The sequence below is a fragment of the Filicampus tigris genome, chromosome 1, assembly GCF_054856515.1.
Source record: "Filicampus tigris isolate MCC_2025a chromosome 1, RoL_Ftig_1.0, whole genome shotgun sequence".
Taxonomy (NCBI): domain Eukaryota; kingdom Metazoa; phylum Chordata; class Actinopteri; order Syngnathiformes; family Syngnathidae; genus Filicampus; species Filicampus tigris.
The window spans coordinates 14360441-14386733 of NC_141217.1; the positions used below are offsets into that span (position 1 = coordinate 14360441).

General features: G+C 41.8%; 1 protein-coding gene across 15 annotated transcripts in view; it reads right to left on the reverse strand.

Moving 5' to 3' along the window:
- The window catches only part of nav1a (neuron navigator 1a), an 84399-nt gene that overhangs the window by 24150 nt on the left and 33956 nt on the right, over window positions 1-26293 (reverse strand). The window lies entirely within an intron of this gene.

Below are 26293 nucleotides of genomic sequence, written 5' to 3' on the forward strand. Positions count from 1 at the left end.
CCGTGCATGTTTCTGGAATGTGGGAGGAAACCGGAGTACCTGGAGAAAACCGGCGTAGGCACGGGGAGAGCATGCAAACTCCACACAGGGAGGCCGGGATCGAACCCACGACCTCTGAACTGTGAGGCGGACGTGCTAACCAGTCGACCACCGTGCCGCCCTAAGTAAAAAGCAGTCCTCCAAAAATTGACTTGAGCAAGAGTAAGTATGTCATCTTCCACACCGCTTATCCTGTACAGGGGAAGGCGCTAGAGCCTGGAGTCCCAGCTGACTATGTGCGAAAGGCAGACTACACCCTGAAGTGGTCGCCAGCCAGTCGCGGGGCACACACAGACACCGTCACTGAGCGGAAACCGATCCCACGCTGCCCGCACACAACTCAGGCATGTGTACCACTACACTATCAGCGACTAAAGAGTAAGTATTGACTGAAAAAAACAATACTAAGTACTGAGTAACCGCCGAGTAACTTCTTCTTCATTTTGTAATCAGAGCATGAATGACGAATAGACAAAAATATATAACAGGAATTTTCAAATTTAGATATTGTCCAAAAATATCACGTTAACTAAAACGATTAGTTAAAAAGAACAATAATGAAGGCAAATTCACAGACAAGAGCGGGTTTAACATTAATTTAGTTCACACTTGTGAAACAGCACAACCTTGAAGTGGAGTTTTTGTAGGCTGAAATGAGGACATTTTAAGGCAGACACAGATGGTGCGGCGGAGACCTTGTGTGGTCATTGCCTGTTCTATTTAATCTCTCATGACTGCCAGAGGCAGTGCTTAATCGTTTACTGTCAAAAACACAATTTCCCTATTTGTTTGTTTGTTTGTCTGTGCACACATATGTAACGCATCTTTGGTTAGAAAACCACTATACAAATTGGATTTTTAATTATTACGATTTTACATTATAAATGATACAATTTAGTTTTGTCAAGGCTGCATGAATGAGACAAAAATACACCAGAACTTGATTGTTGCGATAAATGTTATCAGCAGTTACACAGACCTAAAGTACAGAACAAGTGCCTTCAGTTTTGATCTGCAGAGACAAAGTTTAATCCGTATTCAATACTAAACTCTTCTCCACTATGTGAATAAAAAACGGGAAATTCAACAAAATCTTACCACGATAAACATCTTAAGATTCCCATGACTGACTTTTTGTGACATACCGTAAAGGAATTTCATTTCCCTGCCAAGAGCTGATATCAATCCATAACTGTCAACATGCAGCAGCTAGCTCCACCGACTAAAATCAACTCCACAAGACTCAACAAAAGTACATCTGAAACACGAGCACGCTTGAAATGCTTGAAAAAGAAAGAATCGTAAAAATGACGTGAGAGTGGAAAAGTTTTAAAAGGCAAGCAAAAAATAGGAGAGCGGGAAGACTAGCGCTCTTGACGACACATGGGGAACCTTCTCATCTTCCCAGGATGCTCCCACCCAAGTGGACCATCCATCCGTCTAAACTTCCACCACAGTCCCGCTTTAACCAGGAGCAGACATGATCTTCACTTCGCCTATTAATATTATTACAGATAACATTAGTGGTGGCATATCAGCTTCCCTGTTCTTATATTTGCAGTATAGCAGCCAGTCACGTTGTAGCAGAGCGTGTCCTGCATAGAAATCAAGTGGGAATCATAATAATTCCTCAAATCTTTTGAGCTCATCATTGTGGCACTAATATTAATCATTCGACACAGAGGACATGATTGAGTTCTCTTACAGTATATTTTTCTATCAGTTGCTTATTCCACAACACAGATTAGCATTAGCATTAAGCTAGTGGGGCCTTTCTTCCGGCAGTTTGGCTGTTTTAAATACACAAGGTGCAATTCTGTTTGTTTTAAATTTAGTTTGAGAGTAAACCTCAAGTGTGAGTGGCATTAACTAGCTCAAAGCCTCTTTTTTTGGATGAATTGTTCACTATTTGCCAAACTGCTCAATCAAACGATGGCTCGTATCTCAGAAAACAAATAAATTGGGTCACTCGAACTCACTCACGGCCCCGCAATGCTTGAAGAAAAATCCCTTCGCAGTGCCATCCAAAAATGGGATTAACAACACTGCATGCATGAAACCATTTAACAACAACATTAAAGTGTCAACCAAAGCCATTAACAAGGAAGCTAATTAATCCCAAATGGCCTTAAACTGCCAAAGGGTTCACACTAATGTCTCGAGATGGCAACATTAGCTTGTGCTGTTGGATTGGAATCATTAGGTTGGCATTTACTCCGAATTATCTTTGAGTGTGCACGTGGCAGGCTGTTAACGAGGAAATTGCTGCAGAGAAACACTGTCATGAACTACAATTCAATGTGGAGATGTATAGATTGTAAATAAACACCATTTCTCTGAACAAACGCGATTTAACTTTTATCAGCATAGTGACAGTTGTTTGACAACAGTGTTTCTTTTTGTCTGGGTCAGAACGCTGAAAAAACAGTGGCAGCAATTCCAAAAGTCTTTTCAATTGAATCTTTTGCCATGTATTTTTCATTTATTTTCCCATGAAATCTTGATTTCAGCCGCACTGGCAAAGTTACAACTAAGAATCTTTTGAAATGGTCTTGCTGCTTTTCCAATTTTGCAGATTAATGGCCAACAGTTGTTCCAGTCTGCACACAGGACAGATACACAGCACTCTCCAAACGTCACCATGACTGCACAGCTCAGATTTGATGCTTGACTATCTACTCAGCTAAATAGTCTGCTTTCATTATCAAGCCTCTTTATTCCTCCACAAGACAAGCCGTTAAGCTAATTGCTTATCGCAGTAAACATGGTCGTTTTTGCAGCCAATTGTCAGAGAGCTGTACACACTCCTCTCCTTCATCGCTCCAAAATTGCAAGATGTGTTGAAATGAAGTGAAGTAAGACAAAACAGCTGGCTCTGCAGTGATTTGTGGCCTAAGGTCTTGCTAAAAGTTAGAGTTGTCCCATCAGTAATCACCATGTGCCTGGTAGCAGTTGATAAGCAATTTCATCTAAATAAATGAATGAATACATTTTTGGCCTCTTTTTATAGATTTATTTTTTTGCAGTTGCACTATGTTAAGTTTACTTCCGGGTAATGAAAGACTTCTTCACTCCATACTATAATAATAATAATAATAATAAAGATGAGATATGAAAGAAAGTAACATTCCTTTAAAAACACTTTGCATCACTTGCAGACTACAAACAGGTTAAATTACATATATAGGGAGGTAGCCTGTTAATCCTGCTAATCTTTGACAAATTTGTGCCTATATACAGTTAAATCAGTCCCCTCCAAATTGACTGGATGTGCAAATGGAAAGTCTTGTGTACACGTCGACAGTGGACAGGAAAGTTCCACTCCTAATAAAATCCACAGTGTCATATGGCCTAACCCAAAATGGCTAAATCAGAAGGCTTCCTGGTTTCACTGATGCCTTTTCAATCAAATGGAAAAAGGGCACTTCCAGATTGGCACCGACCAACCGACTGAGAAACAGAAAAGGCTTCTGCTGAAGTCATACCATATTCAGAAAAGATGCTGCTGCATAATCCAACCACTGTATTTGTAATGACAGGTAAGCTCATACAACGTACAAATACGGATTTGCCATTTACAGGTTTATGCCGTAGAGTCTGTACGTTCAGATGGTGTGCACAGATGGTGAACAACATGAGATCTTGGACCACATCAGCTGCTATCGCCAGGAAACAGACACACCGATCTGTGCAGTAGTTGTGTATGGGCGTAACACACTCTCCTGTCAGGCTTTTTTTGTTTGTTTTTTTCCAATTATATTTGGTACAAAATGAGACACTATCAAATAGCTCCACTAAACACAAACCGAAAAACGGGTTGGTGGACTTCCTGTGTAATTATACTCCAATAACTACTGATGACATGATTTTCTTTATCACTACCGTCTTCAGACAACAGTTAAATACATGTACATGTATATCATTTATTTACTGCATACGTATGTACATAAATACAAATGGAACCGAAACATCACATATGACCGTCTTTAGTAGCTCCTGAAGACATGTCTTATGTAAAACAAAATACACTGTAGACATTTAACCCATTCAGGCCTAAAGCGCCTGGCTCAACATCTCCCCAAATGGGCGATTATAGAATCACCCTCTTAAACCTGAACCTGAAGTTCTCCCAGGAATTCAACAACTACAAAACAATTTATATCTCAGCCCCTGTAGCAGATAGAAACATAATTTCCCCAAATTTGAGAGGTTGACGTGTGGCTTTCACACAGGTACGAGTTGATTATTATTTGCTGTTTCAATCAAAGATGTAAAAATAAAGTGTCAGTACAAGCACTATTTTTTTATTTTTTTTCAAATCGAGTGATAATTGTCTTCCTCTATTCTGTTACAAAGCTGTCGATATCGTCATTGTCTACAAACATACACCTTAACGATATATCACGTTCGGCTGGTTCCACTGGTTCAAAGTCCACAATGCCGTTGTTTAAATTTCATAACGTGTAATCTTTTCTGTTTTGTTTGTTTGACATGAATCTTCAATTGGGATTAGCAATAAACAGCTCGAAGCCTCTTTTTCCGGGGGGGTGGACAATTGTTTGCTATCTACGAAACGGCTGTTTGTCAGTTGAGCTGAGTTCACAGCCACCATACAGCTAATTTTGTTTTGTACTAAAAGAAAAAAAAAAAAAAAAAATCCTTGAAGTTGAATCACTAGCATCTTACGGCACCGCTGCACTACTTATGTTCCTCTGCATTGCGTTATCCATCAGCACAGCTCCATATAGGGCCGTAAAGAACGTACTGTGCAGGTCTAGTACATACTAGAAATTGCATCTTGAAAACATCAAACTCTTGACATAATATGTATGTAGTGGTTATCGTCAGAACTTTGCAAGATTTGCCACAATTGAACTGCTCACGAGCCATGAGCTGCTCTCTACAAAATGTCCAGCCCACGGAAACACCAGCATGCATTGCTAAAACATGACTATTAAACGATGCCACATTGCTGACTGCCTGCGTGGGGCACACAAATCACTCATTAAAAATGGCTTTTAATTTATTATGCTGCTCCACATTCTCAGGCGGGTTGTATTGTTAAACGCTTACAGTAAATCACAAGACAATTAAAACTGCAACCTAAGGCTATTCACTAAACTGCGAAATTAATTTCCCTGCTACAGTCGTTGCGGTTTGCTTAAGCTCCGATGTGTTTCAGGAGACAATGTGAACCAGTGTTGTTTTCGTCAACGATGATGATGACGAAAATATTTCGTGAACGCCCCTTTTTTTCATGACGATAACGAGACGATGACGAGCTAAACGTGGCTCTTTGATGCCGAAAACATGACGTGACGTACATAAATTTGAGGTGACGAGACGAGACAGGACTAAATTGTTAGCGTGCGGTGCGTCAGAGATTAAAAATTTATGACATTCCTTCCTATTGTGCATGTAATCTGTGTTTAAAAAAATTGCAATGCTGGTGAAACCCATCCTCGTTTGGGCACGCCCACCGCCGGGACAGCACGCGGGGCGCACACACCGTTGCACACGCCGACACAACAAAACACGAACAGGTCTGCGGTCATTGGTCTCGGCTCACGCACACTGACACGCTTTCCTTTGACGGACCATGGCGACAGTGACACAAACTGGGCTTGGTGGTCAGAAACGAAGGAAAGACATATGGACATACTTTCTGTACAACCCAGCAGAAAGAACAACACGATGCATTGTAGACAGCGGCAACGGTGAATGTGGCCACAAACTAGGTGGGAAGAATACGACAAATCTCAAGCAACATGTTGTTAAAACGTTTTTATTTTGTTTATTTATGTTGCTTTAAGTTAAATAAAGCCACAACAGTTTTGGTTCTCGGCTTATTTTGGAGCAATGAGCATTGATTCCACAGTTACCACTTTGTCTGTTTGTAATGCATAATCCTTAGTAGTCGGTGAATAAGTCTTTGCTAGTGGGTGGACACCTTGTATGCCTATTTTTAACTAAAACGGACTAAAACCTTTTTGAATTTTCGTCGACTAAATTAAGAAAACTAGACTCAAACATTTTTTTTTGAGTTTCCGTCGACTAAAACTAGACTAAAACCTTTTTGTGTTTTCGTCGACTAAAACTAGACTCAAACTATCACTAATAGGAATGACTAAATGTGATGAAAACTAATGAGCATTTTCATCCAAAAGACTAAGACTAAATCTAAAATGCCTGCCAAAAAAAACACTGATGTGAACAAAATGACCCAACACGCACATGCGCAGACAAGCATACTGCCACAGTATTTGGACATTGGAGGGGATTAGAGACCAGGCCGGAGTTAATGAGTTTAATTACTGCTAATTCCATCTGCCAACAGGATAGGAGTAGTCCATTGGTCTTTTTCTGTGTGTGTGTGTACATATGTGTATGAGGGGAAACCTAAAGAGAAATAAGACGTCGCTTTCATAAATGGCAATCAAAGAGGAGAAATGTCCTTGTGCCTTTGATGGGTGTGACCCCGATAGCAATGTCCTGGAGGGGTTTTCGTCCTCAAGTACACGCAAACATGCACACACACGATGCACAAAATGTCCATCTTCCCCTCTGAGGAGTCAATGAGTTGTCAGACGTGTGTGATGCGTGATGTCTTCCCCTTAAAAGAATTTTGATATTTAGATTTTCCTTGTCAGTGTGGGAAAACATTTTACTGAAATATATAATCAAAGTGTAATACACTATAATCAGTCAAAAGTTCACATATTTTGAAAAAGCTATTTTGAACGATAGCCCTAAAATAATATAACCTCTTTGGCTTTTATTCCGCAATACAGAGAGGGGAGACAGCAACGTAAATCTCTGGGTGTCTCTCATCAAGACATTCCCAAATGAAGTTCGTCCAGCACATTGCAGCCAAAAGTTGACTTGACTCTCAACTACTCATGAAATAAGGCAGGACCAAAAACAGTGGAGGGCCCAAGCATCATATAAGGAACGTTTTGGAATCATCTTGGAACTACAAAAGAAAGAGACTGGTGATCAAGCTGACACCCACTGGGTCAGCTTGATCTACTGTACGCCCCAATATGGAAGGCAGGAGTTGACACAACTGCACGGAGATTCCATCTTCGAATTGACTTCACGTTCACACCAGGTTGGAGTTTTAATGGGAAAATCAACCCAAATATATTTTTTGCAAGAATATGTTGCCAGCAGGCCCACTGGTTGAAACACGGCATTCTGATTAATATTGCGTTTGTGGAATATGAGTTAAGCAGGAAAATCCACCCCTTTTTAGCTATCTCAAGGGGCGGCCATTTTGTCACTTCTGAAAATGACATCACAACTGCTCAGGGCTCAGGTAACGACCAATCACATCTAGAGAAGTTGTGATGTCATTTTCAGTCAACAGAAGTGACAAAATGGCCGCCCCCGTAGAGGGCTAAAAATGGGTAGATTAACTTTTATTCCACAAACGCAATATTTATCAGAATGCCTTGTTTCAACAAGGGCTTGTATAGAACATATTCTTGAAAAAAATATGTTTGGGTTGACTTCCACTTTAAGGCTAGAAGCTGCCAGTTTCACATGGATGATCAACGGCTTGGAACTTTAATACTTCAATGTCTTTTAACCTCCTCTGCATAAATTAAGGCATTAACTGCTGAAGAGGAAATGTGAGGATTATCTTTTCCAACAAAGAACCCCGAAAAACTTCAAGTAGAAAGTGTGACAAAATGGGTCAAAGAGTATACGATTTCCAAAAAGAGCAGAAGCAATTGTCTGGGTGCTGATGAACTCTGGTGTAGCCGAGTAACCCTTGAAATCCAAAGTAGGGATTTCGACGGTTTGCTTCTCAAAATCTATCTCATAAGCGGAAGCAGAAGAGGGACAGCACTCCCGAGACAAGGTGGAATGTCCTTTCAAATCACTTCCTTGAGTAGTTCCGTCTGGGGTTCAGCGTGAGGCACCCACTAACTTCAAGGTTTAGTTGGAAGATTTGGGGAGGAGTTCAATAAAGGGGAACCCCGGCGTTCGGAGGCCCAGGGTTGGATCCTTGGCTAGAATTACCTCTGGCCTCCCTCCAGGAACGTCAGCTGACTTAACGGCTGTGTGAATTAACGGCACAGAGGGATGTTTTGGTTTGAAAGCAGGCGAGCGGCGGACTCAGCTAAAGGGAAAAAAAGAGGGGCGTGAATGAGAGGGAGTTGCCGCTTTTGAACGTAGCACGCTTGTTTCAAGTTGCTGCTAACTTGAAGCAGCTTCGTGGAGCATGTTGTGGTACAAACACAAACTGTTTGATGAACACAATACAGTCAAGCAAGCAAACCCCCGGTGCTGCCGAGGAAGATTCCCAGCTGCTGACAGTTTAGTCAGAACTGCAGAAGTTTATCGTAGAACATCTCACTGAAACTTTGGTATGATCTGTTATATCCATGCGTCTATTATGATGACAACAGCTAATGTGCTAATCTCGAGGATTAGGACAACTCAGCAGTCGATGCTTGGTATATTCAATCTTGTGTTATGTCAGCTTTGCGTGGCGGATGGAATGAAAAGAAAAGAATAAAGCGGAACAGCACAATGCGCAAAAATTTCAATCGTGTGCTTTTTTTTTTAATCCACTAAAGCTGCACAAAGAGACTACAGATCAGCTAGAACGCCGCTAAGCACCTGACAAAGGTTGTCCAAACACCTTTGAAAAAAAAAAAAATAGATACGTATGAAAGGCCCATTGACGGGAGTAGACAAAGTCTCTCACTTTGACTTGTTGTTATAATTTGTACGTATTAAAGCATACAGTCAGCCTGAGTCAGATTTTGACCCCAAAAATATAATTTCTGCCTTAAACATCTCCTCAGGATGCCGGCCAAATCTGCTCAAATTGGCCACATCCTACCCTAAACAGATAATTCATTTGTAACGAAATTATTAATGCATATAAACTAATCAGAATTTGGTTCAGTTTTTCATTTTGTCGGGAAAAAATATACTTAGGCCCTTATTTTAAGAGGGTGACGATATGTGTAGTCTTACCTTGAGATAAGAATCATAACTCAAAACACGTACACCCCAAATCACCTTTCTACAATAAAATGAATGGAAATGCCATTAATCGGTTTTAGCCTCTCATAAAAAAATAATAAATAAATAAAATCAACAAACGTTTGAGTAACGTTTTTTGATTAAGAAAAATGGAACTCTAATATTGTACTTCATAAAAACATACGGTAGTGGCAAAAAAATTCAATGTAAATTGAATTTTGCCGCTTTTTATTTCTTCAATTCAAGTTGTGCTGCTCCTTCTTGTGTGCACGCCTTGGTCACCTGGGTGCAGTGTAATACAGACAAACTAATATACTAGACATGGAGCCGGTTTTTAAAACCACGACTATCAATGTTAACCGGTAGCAGGTAAAATGTATCTTCCATATTTTTTAGCATTAAGCTAAATGGACTTTAAGGCAAAGTTACGTAGTTGCTTGAAATACACAAAATGTATTTTAAGTGGTAAAGTAATTGTCTTTGTTTTATATTTTGCTCGTCAGCATACTTGTACTTGTACAGTGGAAAGAAACAGCTTGAAACTTCTTGAAGTTCTTGAACTTCAATCCGCCAAACTGCTGCTTGTTGTGAAAGTGAGTTGAGTTCACTGCCACCATACAGTGACTGATTGACTGGACCCTATCTCAAGGCACCACTGCACACAGGCTGCTGTGTTAGCGTGTATGTATACATAGGAACGCATATGGAGAGGTGAGCGGCATGCCTCGAGGGCACTCCCACCAGGAGCATGCACCCGTCACCTGCTGTCACCCATAACATGCACATAATGCTCATGCCACTTCAAGATGTTACAGCATTCCTTGCCGTGGGCCTGCTCAAAACACACACTACACATTCCAGTGTGTGTATTCTGGGGACCCACTCCCTAATCCTCCAACATATGCAAGCACATACATATACCGAAGCATCAGCAGAAGGAAATACCACGCGTTTCAGTGGAAGGAAATGGGACAAAAGTGGCAGCTTGAGATGATTTTCGAGGTGTTGTTGAGTTTCCACTTGCACCTTTTTCCTTCATGTGCGGTGACCCTTGCCTGGTGCAGTGTTGCCTGACGTTTGATGCTAGTCCCCTCACCACAGGAGGCACCACCTCTGAAAATATGAGCTCCGTTTGTGAACATGGGCTCCTGTGTACAATAAAAGGCGTATGCGTGCATGTGTCTTACAAGCACAGGTTACAAGCGTCTGTTGTTTCACTCTCACTAATGACGTTTGAGGTTGGCCATGTAACCTTTTCTCAGTTACTCGCTAAGCACCAAGAGTAGAATTTTGGGGGCATGTTTAGGGATGTAAGGAACTGTGATGTTATGATTATTCACCATGTGGCATTTCTTTCGCAATCCTGAACATTCTGGAATGGATCCAATTGAATTACAGTCATCTTGACGAACAATGCAGGAATATGCAGGAGGTGGGTATCAATCAAGATGTACATGTTGAGGAGGGTGAAAATTGTGATTCTCCACCAAGCGTATTGGGTTTTTTTTTTTTAATGGATTTTATGACGCCATGAAGCTCATTCCCTGCCAGTCATTTTCAGACCCTTGTTTACCCTACCACATTTTTTTTTAAATGTATAAATACGTACCTGGGATTGAATGTCTGGATTATTTATATACCGCTTATTCTTTCAAGGGTCGCGGGGAGTGCTAGAGTCTATCCCAGCAGTCTTCGGGCAGTAGGTGGAGGACACCCTGACTTGGTTGCAGGGCACACGGAGACAAACAAACATCCGCACTCACAATAACACCTAGGGGCAATTTAGAGTGTCCAATTAACCTACCAAGCATGTTTTTGGAATATGGTAGGAAACCGGAGTACCCGGAGAAAACCCATGCAGGCACGGGGAGAACATGCAAACTCCACACGGGGAGTGTGTCTTACTGTGTCGAAGTCTGGGGGGAAAACAAAAGATTTGCACATTGCCAAAAACAGCATGTGTGTTTTCACAACAATGCAATCTACCCATGAGCTCACTATCAGTGCAAAAGATAACATCTGTGACAGGAGTGTTTGTGATCCCATATCCCACATCTTTAACACCGTCGACAGAGTGATGTTTGTCAATGAAATGTGTGGTTGCAACAACAGTAACAATACCAACCAACAGATCTCGGCTTTAATTACCATGCCGTGAGTGTAAGTAAACATCTGCTAAAAGTGAGCTGTGAAATTCCTCAGACAATCCGACCTTCTATTTAACCTGTGACTCACGCACACAAATAAATGACATCAGCTATGACACACACCTGGACCACATCACACCCTCTCAATCTATATTTTAAATGGAATGCCATTACAAAGATTTATTGGACTTGCGTGTCAATGAGTGATGTCACAAGCTTTCCAATCTGCGGTTATCACGGGGCGGGGTCACGCGGAGCAGACACACACAGGGACCCAGTTGATGTTGGACCACTTTTCACTCTAGCTAATCATGTCACTCAAATCTTTGTGTGATTGTTCACAATCAATGTTTAATGTTTGATTAAAAATGTGAGTGTAACCACCTTTTGACGGACAGCCTTTTCGGCACACATATCCAACTCAAACCCCCCACTGGGCTCCTGTGGGATTTGAAAATAAGTCATTGTAAGATTGTGTTTGGAGGTCTGAGGGTTGTGTGTGTGCCATGCATGTTTTTAATGATCCAATGTAAGGGGTCTTCAGTGCAATGAGATTACGCAAAGGGTTAATGGTTGCTGAGGTAGGTACAGAGCATCTCTTTGTGTTTCTATGATTCGTACTTAGTATTTAGCAACATATGAAAAATAGCCAACTGCAGAGTCTTCACACTGAGACTTGTTTTGAATATTAAAGTTTCCTTCCAAACATGAGAGGCAAATATACTAGAAGTATTACTCACTATGATGCAGTGCAGTTGCACACCGCTAACAACTATCCGTCCATCCATCCATCCATCCATTTTCTATAGTGCTTATCCTCATATGGTAGTGGGTGGGATGGAGCCTAGCCCACCTGACTTTGGGTGAGAGGTGAGGTACATCCAGGACTGGTTGCCAGAAAATCATAGGACATCACCAGTAAGTGTCAAACGTAAGGCCCGGCGGCGCCATATGCAGCCAGCCTCTGCATTTTATAATAAAGCAAAAAGTCAACCATGATTTTTTAAATGGATTTGTTAGTTTCATTTTGGCAGAATTTTTCTCCCAAAATGTAGACCTTTAGCCAATAGCACAAGCTTTATTTTCTTAGAATGAATTGAATACAGTAAATATGTGGTTTCCCATATTTTCGAGGACTTCTATTTCAAATTCAATTTGGTGGTTTTTAACTCAATTTGTGCATCAGATTGGGACTTGGTATTGGCAGTTTGGCATTAAGAAGAAAAAAAAAGTGTGCATCCAAATTGTCTGAACTGTCTTAATTCCTTCACTGCCAGAAATGTTCAGACCCTCTTTTAGTCTAACGTTTGAAAAAATGTGAAAAAATTATAAATACGTTCCTGGGAGCCACCAAGAGCCTCCTTGGGCCGCCCATCACAGTGCCAACTTAAGTGTGCACGGCGTGGGCACTGGCCATGCAAAAATGGTGCGGAGGAGGCTGCACAGCACGCCGCCGGTAGTGGGCGTCGTTCAAAATATATAGGTCAGCCGTTCAAGTTGAATACGGTTAGGTTGTGCAGGGGATCGATCGCAATACGCCCGCTCACGCCTGCTGCTGACTCGTCATCGTCGCACTCGTCTTTGAACAATGCAATAACCAGCCAGCATGCAGCGCGCACACTTGCAAATAACGCATTTAAATCGATTCGCTATACGTCGCGCTCATGAGAGTCAGCCGCCGAGAGCGAGGCACCCGCCCACCTTTTTAGATTGTGGCAGTCCTAATTGTAAAAAGATGACCCAAACCCATATGATAAGAATGCTGAAATGGTTAATACAACCCTTTTGTGTTTCATACCGGACAATGGAAAGCAACCCAGCTGCTGGAGTTTTCACGCATTTGCGCACGGGCGGTCTCTTTCTCGGGTGGCAGGTTCATTGACTTGCACTTATGATTGAAAGATTAAAATCTGCCTTTCAATGCAGCATCAAACACGAGAAATTTTAAAACAGCAACCGGTGGTTAAAGTGTGTTACCTTGACAGAAAGTGCATTGTCCTCCCCCGGCGCTGCGGAGCCGGGAGCTGCAGCATTTTGCCGTTCAACACGCGGCCGCTCATCTTACAACAGTCCACGTTTGGAGGCCGCTTTGTTCCTCTCGGGCATGTCCAAAAGGTGTCAGATAAGGAGAGAACGAGAAGAGAGAAGCCGCGCGGTGCTTTCAGGGGGTCCCGTCCGCCCGTGGGAGCCGGCAGCGTTAACTGACTGACCCACCACTCCTGCCGTGATCCCACTCTCCCTCTCTCTCGCACTCACGGCGAGGGAGGGACGCGTTGAGCGAGAAGGGGAGGATAGGAAGGCAACACCCCAAATTCCTCCTCCTCCTCCTTAGTTGATCGCGAGCAGCTGTGCCTGCAGCCAAAACGCGCACCGAAGCTTTGACTCGCGCACTGCCGCCGCGGGAGAAACCCCACGCAGGTATCACATCCTCAGAAGCGACGTGTCACAACATTTTCACACCCACCAGACTGTAATCAACACGCACGACTGCCCACGCACTAAATTCACACTACCCACGCGAGACAGGGTAATTGAATATGAAATAAACATCCGTTTAGAGCGGGCAGAGCTAGCAACGTTGTTGTCATCATCACCCGCCACATCTTGGTTTTATGATTTGCTCTGAGGGGCTTGGAACGGTGAATCCACATCACGGTTCAGTTTAAAGTAGGGAACAAAATGCAAAACAAACTGCATATTTTTAGTGCAAAGGGGAACAGAGTTGACATTTAAAAGAAACAAACTTTTACTATTGCAAATGACAAAAATTGCCTCCGAACGCGCCACTGTTTGCATGGTGTGATTAACATTGCGTTTGTGAAATATGAGTTATGCAGCAAAATCCATCCCTTTTTAGGCATCTCAGGGGGCGGCCATTTTGTCACCTCTGTCGACTGAAAATGACATCACAACTGCTCATGGCTCAGGTAAGGACCAATCACGGCTCAACTGTTTTATGAACCTGAGCTATGATTCGTTATGATGGTCGTGCATATTCAAGAACTTTGTCATTTTTGTGAGTCAGTCGTGTCTTTTTTGGGGGGGAAAATTTGTTGTCTGCATAATTGTTCTTGGTTGTTGTTGTGTCAATGCAACATTAGAGTCTTTATAAAAGGAAACGATTACAGTGTAACAATGCCAAAGCCGTTTCAATAACTTCAAACAAAATTTTGTTCACATTGAGGCATGGTAAATCATTTCTTTTTCCTATCAGGCAAAAGTTGATGATTAAGAAAGGGACATTCTTTAAACATTTTAAAAAGCAAATCCCTTTATAGCTATTGTGTTTGTCTTCTCTTTATTTCTTTGTTTTAATCGTCTAGTTCATTAGTAAGACCCACCAATGAACCTTGCTGGGTCCATAAATTCTGGGAAGGAGCTGCGGAGCTCTTTATGTCCAGTCATTAACACACAAACTGCAGACTTGTTAGCTTCTCTAAAATTAGGCAGCGTTAATGGCGCTGGGGATTTTATTTTGGAGTTGCCGCAAAAGCAGCTATACCAGAGTCCCACTCGTTATCTGAAGCTGTTTTGTACGGCTGTCAAATGTGGTGTAGGGTAATAACAGACCCATATCTTCGCACATTTTGGTGCACTGACACAGTAGCAAGCTATCAGCTATCATTACATTCTCCTCATGGGGGAAACCAGCTCACAATCTAAGGTTCCAAATTGCACCATGGCAAACTGAAATGACACATGCCTGAGGATAATTTCCAACTCAATTTGCCAAATTCAATTCAATATTTTCTAACTGCCCCCTACGGTTTGTGAGACGTGCTAGCTAATAAGCAAAGTGACGGCAACATAAATAATCCCCAATCAGGATGTAACGAAGCACACGCAGGGTTAACGACTGCCAGGAGTGTTTCTATTGTAACAGCGTGCGTATTGGCGATGGGAGACTTGCGGTGGGTATCATGTGTCCAGTGGCCCCCCTCCCTCCCTGACACCACCCCCGTGCTTGGCTCCCCTCACGACATCCATTTGGCGTTTAAACACTTCAAGCACTGAGAGTGGACCCCAGTGAATAGATGGGTCTGTTCAATGGAGGGAGGCTGGGGGAGGTGATGGAGATCACTGACACTATCTATTCACTAACCAAGCTAAATGGAATGAAAGACAAGTGAGAGGAATAAAAAGATTGAAGGAAAGCCAGCGGGAGGATCATTAACAGTCTTTTTAAATGCGGGGCGAACAAAAACTTCTTCAGGCTAGCCGACCCGTGCCATGCGGTACCAGGTGGGCAGAGGTGCTAGTAATGCGCTACTCTGTTACATTTACTTGGGTAACTTTTTGGAAATGTACTTGTCATTTTGAGAGGGTGTCTTGGCCGACGCACTATTTACATCGCTGGCGTGCGTTTTCGTGACAGAGACTGCATCCACAGACAGGTATGTATGAAATATAGGTAAGTACAGTATTGTTGTAAAACACAATATATTAAGGATGTCATGATACGATAATATCACAATATGAACCTCACGGTACGATAATTATCACGAGATTTGTGGGGAGGTTGGCGATATATAAAAAGCTCACGATACTGTATAAAAGCTCCCGTTATAGTAAGAAAAAAAAAAAAAGAGCTCATACATCACAATATTCTGTTTTTGTACATAATAACGTGCACGTTCCCCAATTTATATATTATTTCTATTTGACATTCATGCTCTAATTAAAAAAATGATAAGAAATTACTCACCAGTCTTGTGTACTTGAGTATTTTTTTTCCACAGAGTACTTAAAGCGGAAGTCAACCCAAAATATTTCTCACTAGTCTAAACTTGATATTCTGATTGCATTTGTGGAATATGAGTTAAGTAGTAAAATCCACCCGCTACGGTCCATATCAGGGGGCGGACATTTTGCCACTTGCTGTCAACTGAAAATAACATCACAGTTACTCAGGGCTCGGGTAACGACCAATCATGAGTCAGCTTCAGAAAACAGGTGAACCATGATTGGTTGCTACCTGAGCCATGTGCAACCGTGATGTCATTTTCAGTCGACAGAAATTGACTAAATGGCTGCCCCCTGAGATGGTTAAAAACGAGTGGATTTTGCTGCTTTACTAATATTCCACAAACACAATATTAATCAAAATGCCGTGTTTAGACTATTGGAGGCGCTTAGAACATATGGGGAAGAACATTTGGGGGTTGACTTCCTCTTAAATCTCAAACATATATTTGGAAGACTACTTTTTACTTGAGTCATATTCTTCTAAATTAACTATACTCTAACTTGAGTAACATTTTTGACAACTCCACTCCATCGGTGTGTTTGTGAGAGTAAGACTGACTCGGTGGCACGCTGACTTGCAGGTGTTTTGTGCAGCCGCTGCCATTACTGTTGTTTGGTGTTCCGAATCAAAAGAACTGCTTCTGTGACCACACACACGGCCAACTAATTCAAACTCACAATCTCTCTCCAGGAAAGGGAGCACGGGGGTGCTGTGCGGTTTGGCGGGGGCTTGACTTTATTTATGTCAAGCCTCATCCGACTTTCTGGAAGGGACAGTTGGACGGCGCTCCGAGTCTGTCTGGCCAACTTTTGCTTTGACCGCTGACTCACGTCCAGACATGTCTGCCTCCCTGTTTATTTGCCTCCCTCTCTCACCACTGACCACCTTTTCACTCAGTGAGACCGCACAGTACACTGAGGGTATATCTGTGTTGTATAAGGGAGTATAATTAGGTGGTGATGCGACTGTGTAATGATAGTACACATGCAGGGTCATTTAACTGACCCTGGGAACCTGTCACTTCTCGGCTGATGAAAGAGGGAAGAGACCTGGGAAAGCTCTTCCCTACTTATCAGACCAGGAACACACACACTACAGATAAACACACACTACAGATAAACACACACTCATCACATAAGTCGAGCTATGGTAATAGTAATAATCGTAATAATTGTGCTCTTTGCTAGAAGAGTACAATTTTTAGATGAGACACGGGACGCAAGCGCAACGGCAAAATATTTTCATCTTGCTCTAATATGAGAGGGCAACAAACCCAAAATGGCGCATCACAGGGTACATCTGGTGGTGACTGGAACAAGACACACAGTCCAGCTAAACAAATGAGCGCACCGTAAACAGCATTCATATAAATACAGCTGGAGGACAACAGAGTGCTGATAACGTCACCGTGTCAGCGACAGAGCGGCTAGCTGAGAGTCGGCCCATTAACGCTCACTGCGTTGATGTCAATCACAGCTCACCTGTCTTCTGAATCTGAGTCATTGATTGGTCGTTATCTGAGTCCTGAGCAATCGTGATGTCATTTTCAGTTGACAGAATTGACAAAATGGCCCCCTGAGATAGCTAAAAACAGGTGGATTTTGCTGCCCAACTCATATTCCACAAATGCAATATTCATCAGAATATAAATATAAATGCTAGTTTCAACTAGCGACCCTGTATAGAACTTATTCGTGAAAAAATATGTTTGATGTGACTTTCGCTTTAATTCACTGCCAGACATTTTCAGACCCTCTTTTACCCTAACGTTTGAAAAAAAATGAAAAAAGGATAAATACGTTTCTGGGATTGAATGGCTGGACTGTGAAAAGACAAGTAAAGTCGTCAGTGAACGAGTCAAGTATAATTTTTTCAGTATCTGTTTTTTTTATTTTTTTTTTTACTTTATACCACTATGATTCCTAGCAAATGTGTTGTGCCAACCCTAAAAACCACCAGTTTCTGGCATTAAAAGAATCTATATACAGTAAGTAAGGCGGATTTTTTTTTTTTCAATTAGCATAGCTATCAAATAGCTAATTTAGCCTCTTTTTTCAGTTGGCCATGTTAGCAAAGTTATGGGAACACATTGTTTTTGTGCTAAATTAAGAAAATGGGCATTGACAGTAAAACTAATTTCACTTGTTACAACTATATTTCAGACCCCGTACTTTCTTTTATTTAAGCACAGGAGTTGAATCAGTACTTAAAATTTTACCATAAGTTGCGACCTTAATCGGGATATAGAAAATGGATGGCTGAGAACAAGGATTAACACTTTTTTTCCCTCACAAAAATAGATTAATCTGTTTTATGCCTGAGTGACAGACAGACATTTTGGTTCGATTGTGAAGTTAATTGAGGTTAAGCGGAAGATCCTTCATGACAGGACCACCAGAAGTCAGCCATTAGAATTTTTCAGAGAACTCTTGTCTGATAATCATAAATGCAAGGATGTGACTACTTGGAATACTGCTTCCCATATTGACAGGGGAGAAAGAAAAAGACGGTCTGACGAATGAATGAAGTCAAATATGACTCAACAGGTTTGTCGTCGTCAATGACGATGCACTCACTGTTGGGAACGGGGGGCGCTCGTGGGCAAGGGTGAGATTAGTGGTGGTGTAATGATGAGAACAGGAAGGGAGAATGGCAGGAGGGCTGCGAGAAATGTGTGCGGCTAATGTCGAAACAACTCTGGAGAATAACACAGTAGGAGTGGAGTGTCGGGGGAAGCAAGGTGGATTGTTATGCGCATTACCAGCCCCCGTCACACCCTTTTGTTAAAAGTTGCAAGTCTCACTAGTGTGTAGATTAATTGTGTGTGTGTCAAGATTTTCGGTGGTTTAAATCCAGAGCTCCTAAGCTCATCTTCAACCGTGCAGTTTCATTTACCCCCTAAAGAGAAGCTAAGCAAGTACTTAGGTAGTATGGAAGTAGAAGCAGGGCATGAATGAGTGTGTGTGTGCGCGTACGTGTGTGTGTGTGTGTGTATGGAGTTGAGAGGGGGTGGGGTTTTCTTTCTTTCTTTTTTTTTTACTGCGGGAACCAACTGGATCATTTCCTCAAATTTGGGCTTATTTCAACCAGGAAGGTGCCACATCAACATTTTTGAACTAATTTGAAAAGCGTTGCTTCACCCCAAATCAAGAACATACACACAAAACCTCATCACCAAAACCTTTTTTTCTGTTGTAGAGATGAATATTATTTTGTCTTAATTCTTGATTTAAGAAAGATGTTTTATTGTTGCTATTTTCATGGTTACAAAAAACAACAACGACAAACACAATAACATTCTTAATGTACCTAAACGTGATATTTACTGTATTGTATGTTTCGCCTTGACATCTCGGGATGATTTGTGTAAAGAGCTAAAAAGAATCTCACAAGATTTAGGCAGCTACTGGATTTTCTTGGATGCTAAGAGTCTTAATTGTAAGTATTTATCAAGTTTAAAGTCCCTTTTCAGCTAATGAAAATCTTACAAGCCAACTATTCGCATTTTGCATCCAAAATTACTCTTATCACTTCGTGTACCAATGTGTAAAAAAACAAAAAAACAACAACTATTTTTGCATTAACAAATCAGTGCTTTTTGTGATTGTTTATACCTTTGGCTCTTACTTACATGAGAAAAGGAATGAAACAGTTTTCCAAAAAACCGTGATAAGAAATGAACCACAGATGAAGAACAGGAAGACTGCTGTTTAACCAAACATTAATATATTTTATCTCAATATCAGATTTTTTGCCAGTAGAATATGTGAAAAGTTAAATATTCAGTAGCCGCAACTCTACCACTCCCCCGTTGTCATATTGTCATATTTTTATTGTTTGATATAACGCTTGCTTCAGGTTCCCAAGATTAACCTGCAAAAAATTCCTCCTCAAAATTGCAAAGTTGCTCCTCAAATGAAGCTGTTTTTGAAGCTTGTTAGGATAGCATCGAGTTGCTCAATGGTTGTTGCTCTCAGGTTTCTTTTTTTTTTCCCAGCCACTTTCATTCTTTCCTTAAATTGTATGATGCTGTCACAATAACATCAACCGGAAAAGTGAGATTCACCTCCTTCCTTGAAGGAAATGTGATGAAATTGGTCGTCGGGACAAAAGTCGCGACCTTTGAACTGCTGAGTCACCTCACGCGCACCGTGTTTATTTCCACTGCTCATTCATATTGTTGACACGGTAACGCATCCCTCTGAACTATGTGGGGGTCCTCCACACACATGCACACACACTATGGCGGATATCTCGTACAGCCGGGCGAGCTCTCAGTGTCCTTGTGGACTGCAGACCAAATCCCTCGGAATTCCGTTTTAAGCATGCCGTCATAGAAAGCCACGGATAATGCTGATGTCACCCTCATTTAAACCACTTGGGGCAAGAGTATAAGCCTAACTCAACTAAATGCTACCTCGCATTTCATATTTGCATTCTCCATTCAAATCGTTTACTTCCGTGCTGTCATCGGCCGTGTTGATGCTTGCGGGGTTACTCGCGAGAAATTTGAAAACATTGGAATCCGACTCTTGGACCGCATGCAGTGTAAAAATCATCCGTAGTCACAAACTGTATTGCAGAACGTGTGTTTTTTGTTCTACCGCAGAATGTTTCACGATAACAAAACCACATGCTTTCAAACTAAACAAACCGGCGGAGAGGAGAGACCAGACAGGACTGTTAACTGACTGCAGTCAACTTGACTTGACAGCCAATGTCAAGTGTGCATATGTGAATTAACAGATATTTTGATACTTTATTTAGCAGTGTAAACGCTCCTAAAAGGCTGTTCATTGTGTTTAGCTTTGTAAACGTGCTGTGTGTTCCAAAAAGCAGTTCGCAATAAAACATTTCTGTAACAAAAACAATAAGAGGGTTCTCACTGAAAAGGGAGGTGTCAGGAAAGGGATGGCCTTGGGGGTGGGTGCAGGCCTGCAAATCCCCCCGCAGCTCCATATGCTACTCTCCGTTAAATCTGCTCATGCGTTCCGCGTGTGTACTTGTGTGGGCGCTTCCTTTGCGCCACTTTAGCAGACACTCGGATTAACGTCATTATCGTTTGTCAGCGGCGCCCCGGCGTTACAGATGGTGCCGGTTACATCATCATTAAGGAGCTGCTAAACATGGTTCATAATCATTTCATTATTTTACAACGTAAGCGTGAGATCTCAATATGTTTAGTGGTTTTGAGACCATTGTTCCCTCAGGTGTGGGTATAACAATGGGAAAACAGAGATGGGATGGGGTGCTGCTACGTATATTGACGGGTCAAGTCATTGATTACACGCCACACTGAGCGGACGGACTCCGAGGTGAAGTGCGTGAAGCCATTAAGGCCCGCAGGAGAGGAGCAGGTCGGAAAGTGCAACACGCGGTCTGTCAACGTGTGCTGAAATGCCACAAACCAAAAAGTGTCACCTGACAAATTTTCACGAAAATCAAACAATCAGTTTTCAATTCCATTCACTTTAATGTTGAGGGCACCACATCTCAAAGGAAGAGTTCATATTACTTTAAGGTGCCTTTGAGACTTCTCTCTTTCACCACAAACAAATTGAGAGTTTCCGCTGAACTTCATATTCATTGCATTAAGTAGATGATATGCTGTTAGAAATGCAAATTGGTGAAGCTCACACATTTTTTTGTAAGCAAACAATAGATGCAAACTGTATTATAAGTGAACCTTTTGACAGTGTGGGCAATGATAGGGTGGACCTTCACTTGATAAGATCATACGTGTTGTATTAAATTAAGATCATACATGTACTATTAAATATATTTTTTATATAATTATTATTACTTTTTTTTTTTTTCTGTAAGGTTTTTTCACATCAATGGATATTTCACTTTGTCAGAATGGACATGTGAATGAGATGTGAAATGAATTTGCAAATCACAAAATTAAAAAAAATGTATTGAGTATGTGATTGGGGGATAGTTTAGTTGAATCAGAGGGTGACAAGACAATGGTGGTCAGATAAAAAAGCAATAGCAATCGCTTGGTGAAGTGGATGGCTTAAAAGTGTATAAAAGATAGATGGTTGCTTTTCCTTCTTGGAAGAAATCCTCTTTAAAGAGGAAGTCAACCCAAGCATATTTTTTTTCAAGAATATGTTCTATGCAGGCCCACTAGTTGAAACACAGCATTCTGATTGATGTTGTGTTGGTGGAATATGAGTTTAGCAGCAAAATCCACCCGTTTTTAGCCATCTCTGGGGGCAGCCATTTTGTCACTTCTCTCGACTGAAAATGACATCACAGTTGCTCAGTGCTCAGATGAAGACCAATCAAAGCTAAGCTTCAGAAAACAGGTGAGCAACGATTGGTCGTTATCTGAGCCTTAAGAGTGTGTGACGGGGCGGAGCCAGAACCGTAGGCCTGAATATTTCTCTCACTTCGCACAATCCTCCTGTCCCGACACATCGTATATTCAAATAAAATGACAAACCGAATAATACGAAGTTCAGATTATACTTAGACAATTATGCCATTCTTAATATTCAGTAAAAAAACACAAATATTTTCAAAATTTACTAAAAATGTAAAAGTACATATTTTTTTCATGAATCTGACTGGGTGGGCGGTCCGGCAATCTGGGTGGGCGAGTGCACACCCATGGCTCCGCCCCTGGTGTGTGATGTCATTTTCAGTCGACAGAAGTGACAAAATGGGCTGAAATGAGAGGGCTGAAAACGGGTGGATTTTGCTGCTTAACTCCTATTTCATATTTCATATGAATCATATTGCCTTGTGAACATATTCTTGGAAAAAATATGTTTGGGTTTACTTCCACTTTAAGATTATCCAAGGCCAAGGCTCCGAGCTATTAGTTAAGTAACACTGGTCAACAGCTAATTTTAATCAGAGATGGCTTTATGTGGCCTGAAATGTCTTTTTGACTCTGATTTCAAAAGTGTTTTCTTTCATTTACTAGCACATCAGGTTTTTAAGATCTTTTTTTTTTTTTTTTGTGGGGGGACCTATAGCATAAAAAGCTGGTGCAGTATGAACTTTTTTTTACGTTGTAATTTATAGCTATGGCTATATGCAGGTATGTTACCTTTTTGTTGAATTTTTAATTCCTGTAGGTGTGATGGCCGAGTGTCCCAAATAATGTTGTTTCTTTATCAGTGTGGCAGTAGCTGTGTCACTCTCACTGTTTTCTCCCTCTCACCCACAGCATCTCATAGAGAAATGATCATCACTCACACTGTGCGTGTATGCAGGGTGGGGCAGGGTTGCTGAGCTGCTTTTGGGGAGGAGGGAGGGCGAAGTGGCCAGCAGTGTGACTCACATCTTAATGCATCTTGTTCTCAGCGGGAGGGAATCCCTGTGTGTGGGAGTGTGCGTGTGTGCGTGTGTGTGGGTGTGTCCATAACAGAGATTAGTTATTAGTTGGCCAGCAGATGGGGACAGAGTACAGCTTTTCTTACCTATTTGTTTATATAAGCATGCACGTACAAATACGCATGCACACACAAACATTCTCTCTCTCTCTCTCTCTAGCTCTCTCTCTCTCACACACACGAAATAGAGATTTGAAGGTAAATGACAAAAGTTTATTGAGTTACAACTAATTAGAGGTGCCTGACCGCCATCATGATCCGAAAAGCAAAGGCCGCACAGTTTCAGGCTAAAAGAAAGAACAGGCCATGACTTGACTACTTCACAGTAATGCCACGACACTCAAGCCGCATTCAAGGATGCTTGCTTTTCAAAACAATTGCACAGCTGCACTTAGTAAAAGCCTTCTTTTCTCTTTCACTTCCCTGTACTTTTAAACGTGGTCAAAGCAGAAGAGCCCACTTCTGCTTTTGCACCCTGACAATACAAACAAAGCAATGCAATTTCACAAGTGCACACACACACACACAGTTCCGACACATGGGAGGAAGCTTCGGTGACATTTGTGCACGTGTACGTCCTGCAACACATGAATGCATTCATAATTCACGAGGTCAATGCAGTGAAGCAGCGCTTGTTTCGGTAACCATGGAGACCGTGAGTTCACTAATGGGAGATGGCTGAGGGTGAGAGCTCAACCAAACCGAAACCAAATCGTCTGCCTCCAGCGGGGCAGAAAACAAGTGGCACACATGTGTATACTGTATATGAGTCCATGTGTGTGTTGCCGCAGTTTGCTCATCTTTGCTGAAAGTTTGCTCCTCTAATGTAACCTTAAACTGGATTTAAGTGAGAAAAGAATCTCTTCTGAGCAGCGAGCACCAAATCCCAACACTGGATTAGAGCGGCCTCCAAAATTGCAGACATGACGAATGATGTTTTAGCAAAGCCGAGACCTCCTTTCGCAATCAATGATTTATGGCACATTTACACGTCACAATTCCTCACGAGTAAACAGATTTCCAGGCCGGAATCCGTTACTTGACAATGGACCACACCTCATGCGTGTTGTATATTAACTTTACGCAAACGCACACACTCGGGAATGACCTCCCTGCGATCATCCATCCTGCGTGTGAGAACGATGTGGGCGGGGATGTGTGTCAGTGTGTGGGTGTGTGTGTGTGTGTGTGTGTGTGTGTGTGTGTGTGTGTGTCGGGGGGTGGGACAAAAGGGAGGGTTCTATTTCCAGATGTGTGGAACTCCGCAGACAGGCAGAGGCCCTGCACAGGAAATGGATACACGACTTGAGGGGTCCCTGACTAAGAGAGTGCAGACAGGTCACGGTACAGTCACCCTAAACAAACCAACTGGACACGCTGACACAGTTCCAGTCAGATTAGTCACTCTCAGACACACGGTGACTCAAATTTTAATTTACCGTTCATAAGAATGCTGTTTTCCTCTCCCTTCACAACAAAGAGATTGGTACACGACCCAAACAAAGGACATTGCTCATTGTGATGCTTAAAGGCAATTCAATGGGTTGTGACATCTCTATGACCAGAGAGAGGCCTTTATGTATAATGGATGAGTGTGCGGAATAAAACATGAGATGAAGAACAATAATACACGATGAAGCTGCTTCATGTTGACAGGTTGGCCAGGAGGAGAGAAAAAGAACAGTAGCACTGCCCCCTAGTGGCAAAAGCAATCTTTTCTGATGAACTTGCCTTTCAGGATATTTTACAATTTTTTTTTTTTTTTTTGGGAATACTTTCTAGTTAAGTTACAGCTATGACTTGCAGGGGTCTGCTCAACCTCAGTCCATAAATGAATGATGCAGCTATAAAATCAATTCATGAAGCAGGGACCTGGACTGTGTCGCAACTGAACGACTAAGGGATGTATTTTTGCAGTTTCCATGGAAATGTCAGTATAGGGCCAGCTGTGGGATTTTAGTTGCAGGATCTCCCAAAGATTCACATGTACACAAAGCCACAATCACAGATGACAGTGAGCTAATGTGTTTTTCTTTGCACTTGTGCAAAGGCGTTCAAACCGGTCACAATAAAGAGCCCCAAGTTCACAGAAAAAGAAACAAAACTTGTCAGTGCCAATAAAGAAAGCACATGTAAAAGACCTTTTGTCAACGTTTGTAAACAGGCACCAGCATACTATCAAGTGGAAGACACTGATGCACTACTGCTGATGAGAACGGAAAATAATGCATGGGGTTGTGTCACCAGGTGTTTTTATTCACTCAGAACAAAATCAAAATGAATACACTGAAATGTGCGGCTGAGTGGGATAAATTGACTGGATGTCATAAATAGTGGCAGAGTAGACACTTTGAAAGGGCCAGACTGCATCATGGGGTTTGTGGAGCACATTTTCTCACAAGCTAGCCTGCAAGCTAATGGCAGATCTAGTTTAGGGAGTGTTCAAGCATTCAGTTCTTTTTTAAGTCAAAAGAGCTCGTCTGTGCAATTAATCTGAACAACAGAGAAGTCACTTAATTAGCCAGACGCTCAGTGATATCTGAATTCCACTACATCTATCTTTGTATCAGTTTACATATTGAAAGCTAAATTAAGGCCAGCGTTCCATTTACTTTGGAAGCAATTTGCCTCACAGATCATCTTTTCAACTGACACTTCACACATTCAAACTATGGCGGTATGAAGAAGAAGCATAAAATAATCATTCAAGCCATTCACCCGGGTTTCTCAATCGCTCTGCCTTGGTCAAATAATATTTAAAGGGGAAGCCAACCCAGACATATTGTTATCAAGAATATGTTCTATGCAGGCCCACTAGTCTGAACACGGCATTCTGCTTAATATTGCGTTTGTGGAATAAGAGAAATCCACCCATTTTTAGCTAGCTCAGGGGGCGGTCATTTTGTCACTTCTGCCGAGTGAAGATGACATCACAACTGCGCAGGGCTCAGGTAACGACCAATCATGGCTCACCTATTTTCTGAAGCTGAGCCATGATTGGTCAATAC